This window comes from Phyllostomus discolor, chromosome 10 (assembly GCF_004126475.2).
Source record: "Phyllostomus discolor isolate MPI-MPIP mPhyDis1 chromosome 10, mPhyDis1.pri.v3, whole genome shotgun sequence".
Classification (NCBI taxonomy): domain Eukaryota; kingdom Metazoa; phylum Chordata; class Mammalia; order Chiroptera; family Phyllostomidae; genus Phyllostomus; species Phyllostomus discolor.
In genome coordinates this window covers 72151144-72161672 of record NC_040912.2, presented here as the reverse complement: position 1 = coordinate 72161672, position 10529 = coordinate 72151144, and the positions used below count along the sequence as shown (strand labels likewise).

At 39.3% G+C, this 10529-nt stretch overlaps 1 pseudogene; it reads left to right on the top strand.

Moving 5' to 3' along the window:
* The first annotated feature begins 246 nt into the window (after window positions 1-246).
* Window positions 247-9472, top strand: LOC114507328 (annotated as a pseudogene).
* Window positions 9473-10529: the final 1057 nt, after the last annotated feature.

Genomic DNA, 10529 nt, shown 5'->3' with positions numbered 1-10529 from the left:
AGGGACTGGCTCAGAACCACTCTTACAGTTCCGACAAAGCAAGCAAAAGTTCACCAAACAAAGCAAGCAAAGCTTACAGATGGCGTAAAGACCAGGTATTTCCAGGTCCATTAACCAAACTTCCCGCTCCATTATTCCAAAAAACGCACTCAGAAACCAAGTTTTCAACCCAAACCCTTCCACGTCTCTGCTCCCTCTTTCCCCGTTTCGTTTCCTTTTCACCTTTCCAGGCGAGCTAGGCGGCCGATGCCCTCAGGAGCAGTGCGGAGAAATGAAGTCTCACTCTCTCGCACCCGAGGGCGTCGGTCTGCCACGGACAATTGTCGGCCCTTCGTGGTCGCCAGAAACTGTTACCGGACAAACAAGGGGGGGGGGGCCTGAGACGATAGAAAGAAGCCCCCAGGTCCGTTATGTCCGCCACCAGAGGAAAGACGTCTCTCAATGCCAGAGATTTGTGAAAAGGAAAGGAAACGTTTCTTTAATGCTACATAAACTTAAAGTAGGGACCTAAGGTCTTCACTACAACTCCTAAAGTCCCTTAAAGCACCCACAAATAGACACTGTCCTTCCTTCCTTCCCCCTTTGCCGAGTCCAGAGTACCGTATCTCCTAGAGCTGCGGGGGTCCCTACTCTGGCAAAGGCACGTGGTCCTCTCTCCCCGGGCCACGGGAGTCCCCACTCTGCCAGAGCCGCGTGGTTCTCTCCCCTCTCAAATGGCTGTGGGAGTCTCCACTCTGCTGAAGCTGTGTGTTTCTCTCTTGCAGGGCCTCGCGTAGTTCTCCTCCCTCAAAGGGCTGCCGCGTCTCGGTTTAAATCCCGGCGCCAATCTTTCTCTGACGCCCCATTTCAGCTCCTCTCACAATTGGCTACAGCTGCCAGATTCTGGGCAGGTGTGGCCCTGAGGTGTGGAGACAATTATCTGCAGGCTTTTCTGGATCTTATTACAGATCCCTATTTGAAGTCCCGTCTTGGCGGCACCGTGTTACACTGTTATAAAAAAAAAAGAGATACATCTTTTTCTTTTACACAACTTTATAAAATCTTTTATTTAGGGCTCATCAGAATTTTCCACTATATCAGGAATCCCACTTTAGATGGTATTAGAAATAATTCTGTTAGGTGTGTAAAACTACGTGTTTCTGTTGTTCCAAAAGTAGTCCCTTGACGTAAATTCTGGATTTAGTTAATAACAATGTATAGATTTTGGTTCAATTGTACCAAATGTACCACAATAATGCAAGATGTTAATAATAGGGAGAACTGCTGGTGGGGGTGAATATGGGAACTCTGTACTTTCTGCTCAATTTTTCTATAACCTTAAGCTGGTTCTAAAGAAAACCTGGGAAATAAAGGAAGCACATAGGAGGCAGATCTGCACTCAGCTCATCTATACAGGAAAGCCTAAAAGTTTGCTTTGTGGGACTAAATGACTAAGATGAGCTGCTTACATTAATAAAATCACATAAGAAATGGCCAAAGTATATTTTGTGCCGTGTGTAGGCAGACACCGACAATCAAAGCTAGGGAGTTTTAATGAGGAGCTTTAATTAAGGCATATATCATCTTCAGAAATGAGTCCTTAATTATGAGAAAAATCACTGCCAAACTTAGTTCAGCTGTGCTAATTATCAAAGAGTAGAAATTCAGAAAACCTGGCTGTTCAAAAAGTTATGCTAGAGTGACTTCTAAATGGGAATGCACTGCCCAGTGTATTGCTGGCACTCTGATCCTATCTATAACAGAGACTTCTGTAGAGTTTGGCAGGTACAGGACTTTGTTTAATTAATACCCAGTTAGACCTCCTATGAAGTGCAGAGTTTCTTTCTAAACATACTGACAATCTGGGAACCTCAACACCAGAGCTGAGGACTATTACTACATTCTTTAGCCATCCTTTCAATTTTTTAAATAAGTCAATGTAACTGGAAGTATTGTCTTTAAAGAGCCAAAACTTCTCTTTGAAGTTTTATTGTTTAATTATTGCTTTTTAAAATTATTCAGGTGAAGTCTAACCCCACTTCTCTACACTTGTACCTGTTATTTTTTTTCTCTTCTGACACAACTCGATTCCCCGTGGCTTCTACTGTCCCCACATAACCCTGTTTTAAACCTCACCACTATCTGGGTGAGTCTCTTCTGGAGGAAATCTAGTTGCTGTGCTTCTTAAACCAGGGTGCCTCAAAGTGCCATCCACTCGGTGTGTCATGTAACTGCCTCCTAAGTTTGCATTAACAGTTCGTCAGTTACAGAACGGTGCTGGCTGATTTTGAACTTGGAATCAACTAAAACACCTGTTTTTTTTTCCTTAAAAACCACTATTGAGGCCAGGTATCTCTATATTTTGTAATTTACCTATTGATTAAGTCTAAATTTGTTTTGTCCTTATTGAACAAAAGATTAATGCCCACTTGTAAAAAAATTAGAAAGTACAGCAAGATAAGCAAGATGAGCAGGAATAAAAAGTATAAATCATCCTTTATTCCACACACTTGAAGACAACTGCCATTTACATATTAATAGATACTTTATCAACCTCTTTTTCTAGGCATACATATGCTGACTGTGGGATATTTACATGCATTTTGTGTATGCATAAAATATAATTATATATACTCTTATGATCTCCCCTTTTTCTGAGCTTCACTATGTAAATGTCTTTAAATTTTCTAAGTACATATTTATTCATCTATATTTTCATTTGTAATGGCTTCACAATATTCCAGTTTAGATAAAACCTTGTTCCCAGTATTATGGCTATGTAACAAATCACTTCAAAACACAGTGACTTAAAACCATATTTAGGGCTCTCTCTTCCTCGAGAATGCCTAATGACATGTGGCAGCTGCCTGCGTTTCACAAAGCTATGGAAGAATCAGGCTTATCCACAGCAGTGCTGCTGAGGCCTGTGAGTAGCTGGCCCATTTGGAAAACCCCTATCCAATTGTGACTCCAGCTCTTTCCTTTCTGCCATTCTCTTACCGTTTCTTACAATAAACATAATCACACATATATTAAAAAGCAATATTTATTGTACTTAAAATCTGCAGTTTTGAAGAGCTCAACAACTTGTCTCTGCTCTACTTAGAATCACCTGTAGTGGCTCAAAGGCTGGAAGCCTGGAGTCACCTGAAATCTCATTCCCTTCCAGGACCAGTATATGCTGGCCATCAGCAGTGACCTTAGCTGGGGTTTTCTGCTAGAACACCTACAGGCGACTTTGCCATGTCCCCCAATTTCATTTTTACCGTATTCTGTTCGGTGAGAGGGCCACAAAACCTGCCTAGGTTCATGGAGGAAGGAGGTAGTAAACAGACTCACACTGTAAGTGAGGGATTGACAAGGTTATGAAAGAGCATGACCTTGGGACTGGAAATGTTAGGTCTGTTTTGGGGAAGTACTACCACCACAGCCACAATTCAGCTAACCCACCTAATACTTTTTAAATTTCCACCATTCTAAAAAATGCTGCAAGAATAATTCTCAATTAAATATACATTTGTGAGTGTTATACAATGATTTCCCTAGGATACATTCTAAAAACAGTGTTTAATGTGTCAATTTTTATGCACATTTTGAAAGCTTTGGATAGATGTTGTCAAATTGCCATTCAAAAAATGTGATGGCAATTTAGACCCTCAGCATATGAAGGAAAAAACCCATTTCCTAACTCCAGTTTAAATGCTGGGTGTTTTCAGAATTCATATTAGCCAGTGTGATGTTATTGTTATTTAAATTTAAATTTCTTTGATTATTAGTACATTTGAACTTTTTATGTCTACTGGTTATTTGCATTTCTTCTGAGAAATTGCTTTTTTCTTAGCCTTTGATCACTTTTTCTTTTGATCTTTCTCTTTGAAGTTTTTTAGAGTGTTATGTATTAATAACATTAAAACTTATCGCCTGTACTGCAATGCTGATTTGTTATTTGCCTTTTATATTCTACATGGAGTTCTTATATTTTCCTGTATTCAGAAAAATTTCTTAATAATGGTTTGCTTAAGGTTGTTTTTAAGCCTTGAATATTACATAAAAATTGACCTATATTTTTTCTACTACTATATTAGCTTTAATTTTTATATAAAATCTTTAATAATCTGAATTTTGTTATATAGGAAGAAGTAAAAACATATTTTCTAAATAATTATTTATATTCTTGAAAATTATTTCTTTAATAACCCATTATTTCCTATTATTTTAGATGTCACCTTTATCATACTCCAAACACATAAATATACTAGTTTTTAATTTTTTACTTTCTATATGATTCCATTTATCTACCTATTCCAACTCATTTGTCAATCAAGCTATTCTACCTATTTATCAATGTATTCTTACTACACTATTCTAGATACTGCTGCTTATCAATGATATGTAAACTTTCTTATTTCTTAAAGCCATCTGAGAATCTTATGGAAGTTTTAGATTCTTTACCTAGAAAATAATACATCTATGCACATACATGAAATTGTTTTCATCCACTCTGCTACAATTATCTATCTCTGAGACCTATTAAGGGTTTCATCTTTGCACACACCTGATGAATCTTATTCATAAGTACTTTGTTATTTAGACTGTTATCGTGACTGAGCTGTCTTTCCTACTTCATTTTGTTATATTTGTTTGTTGATAATATGTGAGAAACCTGTTGACTTGTTTAAATAATTCTTTTTTATCTGGCCAGCTTTTATTTATTTGTTTGTTTTTTCAAGCTACTTTTTTGAATTCTTTAAAATCTAATTGTTTGTATGTTAAATTCTTGGTGTTCCATATAAATAATCATATCATTTGCATTGAATGTAATATTGCCTTCTCTTTCTCAGTATTTAAATATGATATATATTATGTTAGAATAGTTAAAACCTACATGCTGGTTAGAATATCTAAAACAATGCTTAATAATAATAGAGATACATAATAAACTTCTATTTTTTAATGCATGAATTTATGAGAATGCAACTGGAGCTTCACTGAGCTATATGTGCAAAATAAAATGTCTTTGTTCAGTTTCTTTGTTCTTCTTTTAAGATTTTATTTATTTATTTTTAGAGAGATGGGAAAGGAGGGAGAAGCAGAGGGAGAGAAACATCAATGTATGATTGCCTCTCTGGTGACCCCCACTGGGGACCTGGCCCACAACCCAGGCATGTGCCCTGACTGGGAATCAAACTGGTAACCCTTCGGTTCGCAGTCCTGCACTCAATCCACTGAGCTACACCAGCCAGGGCTATTTCTGTTCTTCATAAATCTTTATTCTATTCCCAGTTTATTAACCATAAATGCCTTTTTAAACTTCTATCGAGATGTAATTCACTTACCATAAAATTCACCCTTTTGAGTGTACAACTTAATGGATTTTAGTATATTCCAAAAGTTATACAACCATTACCATTATATAATTCCAAAACATTTCAGCACTTCAAAAATAAAGCAGTCACTAGTAAGTAGTCACTCCCAATTCTTCACTTCCCTCAGCACTTGGTATCTAGTAATCTACCAGTCCTTTCTGTCTCTATGAATTTATCTACTCTGGACATTTCATATAAATATTTTTATTATATTCAACCCACTATTCCCAACTCTAAAGATACTTCAGAATACTGATTTATTCTAGATTATAGTAGCTATTAATTTTGTACTGCTAGGCTGAATACTGATCAGTTTTGTAAGTATGCCTGTACATCTTAAGTCATTAATAAACAGAATCATTAAATCATTCAAACAGAAATGAGCCAATTTTTTATATAACTTTTATGTAGGAGTCTTCTGTTACATTGGTATAACAAGCTATATATATTTATATGTCTTTAGAATCATCTTATCAGCATATCTCTATTTTGCCTTCAAGTATGTTGCAAAGAAACTGTTACGTGAGTAGCTAAAAACATGACACATCGTCTCTGCTTTACCAGCCAAACTTTGCAAGATGCTGAATACAGCGGTCTGTGTGGAATGAGCACACCCCACACTCCAATAAAGAAATGACAGGAAACTCTCAAAAATAAACATGAGGGGCTTTTAAAACAAAGTTTATTGTAAGTCACCACACTTCTGACTCTTACTAGTTAAGCTACCCTTTTCTGTATGGGAATAAACCACCCCTTTCACAACAAAACCAGGACTTGATCAAGTGACACACAGTTTTCATTCAGAACAAACCCTTTTTAAAAGGTGAAATTGTTAGTTTTTACTTATTTTAAATTCTCTAGCTTTTCCTTTTCCATAATGTCTCAAAAATATAGACAATGTGGCAGTTGGCTAAATCTGCACTCTAATGTCTGCTTTGTAAATACTACAGCCTGATGGCAGAGATGGTAAAAGAGGCAACAGTGTAATTCACACCAGTATGGTCCTTGAGCCATAGCTTATATAACATCGCATACAGAATTTTATTATAGTCATTAATTTAATTTATTCTTCTTCCCTAAATGTTTGATCAATATAAATTATCATGAAAGGTGAATAGTCATGGACTTAGGCAGAAGAGCCCAAGGAAGGTCCCATCCGATCACTAGGGGTCTTTAGGGCCCCTCCCTGCAGACGGAGCCTGAGGACCTGCTTCAGGGCTAGGGCTGTACCTGGCCCCCAGTCCAGGGCTGGGGGTGGGCAATGGAAGGTTTCTGTGTCCACCCAGGCTCCTCTTGCAGCCCAGCCCTTCACGGCCCCTCTACTGTCAGCCACACCTGGTGTTCAGACAAAGCTGGCTTCCCACTCACTGGGGTGAGGCCACAGCCTCAGAAGCCACCCATCTCTGGAATCTCTTCCAACTACCCTCTTGAAAAGAGTTTGACCTCCCCTTACCTAACTCAAATGGCAGGGATTTTCAGTTCTCAGAATTTAGCAGCCGCCACCACCAAACCCCCAGATATCAAGTCTGTTCGAGCCATCTCTGAACTTCTTTGTTCCCCTGCGCTGCCCTGAGTCAAGTAAGAAGGCGACCCCTAGACAATCAATCCACTGAAACAGCCAAATAGCATCCGCATTCACTCCACAAAAACCCTTGGTTTGTGAGCAACTCGGAACTCCTTGCTCCCTGTAGCCTTGAGTTTTTCTGACTTGCAGATGGAAACCACTGTAATAAACTCATCTTTCTACTTTGTTTTAGTGTATAGTTTAGTTTTTGACAACACATACCTGTGTACACACAGGGGACCGCACAGAGGTTCACACTGAATGGCGCGACTCATAGCACATAAATGATAGAAAACCCTAAAAAGAAATTAACATTGGCTTAGGAGGAAAAAACCACTCTACGCTGTCCATCCTGGCAAAAGCCACGCGCAGAGCTCTCTTGGAAGTAAGAAGTAATGCGCTTGCGCAGTGCAGTAGCACCCAGTGGTGGTGACAGGTCAACAATGAGTGTGTGACTGGAGACAAGGTGGACGCTCCGCACCATCCCCCTCCCCCTTTGACACTCTACAGTGAGCAGCACCTTAACCAAGATCAGGGATAAACAAAGCAGAGATGACTCAGACTCAAAAGAACAAGGTCACAGCACATCACCTAGGGGTGCATAAGACTCACAGGTGATGCTGGAATTTTCACCTGAGTTTCATTGGGTTTGTAGATTTTCACCTGTGGGGAAGTCAACTCTACTAAGTAACTTGGCAGGGTTATATTCAGACGTGGCAGCCTATGATTTCGCTACTCTGACCACTGTGCCTGGTGTCATCAGATGTAACGGATACCGGCCAGCAGTATCCATCTCGGCTGCGGATGCTCATCGAAACATGCTAAAAACATACACAGAGACAACCAAGTCCTGTGGGGGAATAGGAACAGCAAGGCCACTCCTCACGTGGGGAGGGCCGCTTGCCCACCCTTTCTCCTGGAGGGTGCCATGGCCACTCCTCACATGGGGAGCACCCCATGTCCATACCCAAGCAGCGTTTTATTGAGAAAACAGACTTAGTTTGTGGATTCACAGTCTGGCAGAAAAGATCAAGAGATGTAAACAACTTACAAAGGTGGGGAGAGAACTCCTGCTGTGATTCCAGGCAAGCTTTGGGGTTTTTAACATATGAAAGAGGTACAGGTTCCAAAAGTTTCCTGTCTGTGTTTTTAAATTCCAAGATAATAACATCCTCCAGCAAACAGATCTCACAGGATCTTGCATATTTTATGTTTCAGGCCTGATTACCCTGGGACCACCGTTTCTGGTCTGGGCTGTTTTGCCCAGCAGGTCTCAAGACAAGGCAGCTAGGAGACTTGGATTTCTCACATCCAAGAGCAAAGACTCAAGCTTTGACAAAGCCAAAGTGGGTAGGGGTTGATGTTTGATCACTCTATTATTTCCACAGCCCTGTGAGTCCCTGTCATTCCTTTGTGAACGCGTCTGTCTTAGATTCATTCTCCATCCAAGAGAATTGTTACTCATCATTGACTGTCGTTCATGCCAGGGAAATAAGTTTTGTCTCCTTAGTGGCTCCTGGTCCAGAGGTTTTTCACTCAGCCTAAGTCACGGGGGGTTACAGCTTCCTGAGACCAGGCAGGGCAGCCCCCAACAATCAGATACAAAGGTGCCAAGATCCAGCTCTTGAATCTCCCAGGTATCGGTGAGGATGCTAAGGATGGGAAAGGTACAGATCATTAAGTCACTGCAGTGGCCTGAACCTATAACTTGATCCTGATTGTTCTGAATCCTGAAATCTTTAGGACATAAGGTCATTGAAAATGAGCTGGAAGGCTCTGGCACTGACTTGAACAGCCAACCCCCCCCCCCCCCAATATTGCTGTTAGAAGAAGGATAAGGAAGGCATTAAACTCATAGCCATTTGCTCTCAGACTGAGCTGGGTACTGACACTATGAAGATCAGGCCTAATACTCACTTCATAATGCTGATGTGTCTCTGCAGAGTGATGCCACATCAGATGATCTCACTGACGCAATGGAAGGAAACAGCGTATATCCCCAGTACCTAGGTATTACATAGGATTGATCAGATTTCCAATGAAGAACTGACTGTCATCTAATAGGCCTCTATTTACCCAGCTGGGCTCATCACCGAATTTTGACCACCAAATCCTCTACTAGGAGGATTTACACCAAACCTAAAGGCCTATTGGCCTTTATATATATGGACCTTATATATATAATCATGTATCCCCAATGGTGCTTCCTTACCTTAGGACCACTGCAGAGGATTTCTGCATGAAAAGTCACAAAAATCTCATCAAAGAATTTAAATATGATCTGCTCTGGGGTCTCTCTGTGAAACAAAGTCCTCAAAAAGAGGACAAAGATATCTTTCAGATTGTGGAAAAGTGGCTGCTTCCTGTATCCTCATCTGCCAGGCCAACCACACCAGCTCTCCCCATGACCAGTACCCTACCCTGGTCCTTTCTGGCTTTGGCAGCCACTGGATCAGAATTCAAGGAAGGGAGAAAGAGGTACTCAAACTGGAGTTTCACTTGCTTTATCTTGCTGTCACCTTGTATATTGGACTATATTAAGAACCTGATAGAGAAAAAATGACCACATTTCATAAGGATTTAGCAAATATCTATTCATAATGATGGTGGTCATAGGATCACAAACATTTTTGAAATCTTGTTCAGGGCATGTGTATGCAAATCTGTAAACAAGGACACCTTTAACTAAGGTGAGGCTAATAAATGTTTAATGAATTCTTGAATGACATAACCTTTCAGTGACAGTGCTTTCTCTGATTTTAATGCTTGCTCATAGCACACATCAGTAATTAATTATTTAAATGTTTATCTTTCATCATTTAATTATTGGGAAATAAAGACACACCTGACTATATTCTATTACTGAAGAAAACTACAAAATGCTATAACTACCAAAGACAAAAAAATTATGAAAGCTCATATAAAGCATACTTTGTTGATTTTAAAGTAACATACTATTTACAAAAATATATAAGAGATAAATATAAGCTTTGTAGTAATATAAGTACTTCATGTTTGATTTATGAATGTGATGGATAGGAACTGCTACAAAACACAAGAAAAAGAAAATCCTTAGACTGTTAAATTCTAGCCTGTGTTCATGACCTTTCGTGCCACATAGTGAATTATTCATTCATAGAACATTGATAACAATATGGCATACGATCTAGACACAGTGAATCAAATCATTGAGCTGTGATTCAATCATTGAGGTTGAAGATTGTAATTCTCCTTTGACTCTGTCATTACCTGTGTGACCCTGGCTGGTTCATTCATTCACTCAACAACAGGTTAGGAAACTTCTGCCATGAGTTATGGAACATAGCAGTTAGCAACTTGTTTCTGACTTTATAAAGTTTTCAGTTCAGTCATTTAACCTTCAAGTCATTTACTTTCTAGTCAAGACATATAGTTTATTTAATCTCATGTTCTTATTTATGAAATGAAAGAATTGGATATTTATAATATCCCTATCAAAGACTCCTGAGTCTTTATTAATATAACATGTGCTTTTCATGTTCTCCATAGTGACTGTCGGTTTTCCTGAGTTATTCATACCATGTTGCAAGATCCTTAGGTGGCCTTTAACACATGTTCCTTAAACCACTTGGTGTTTTTGC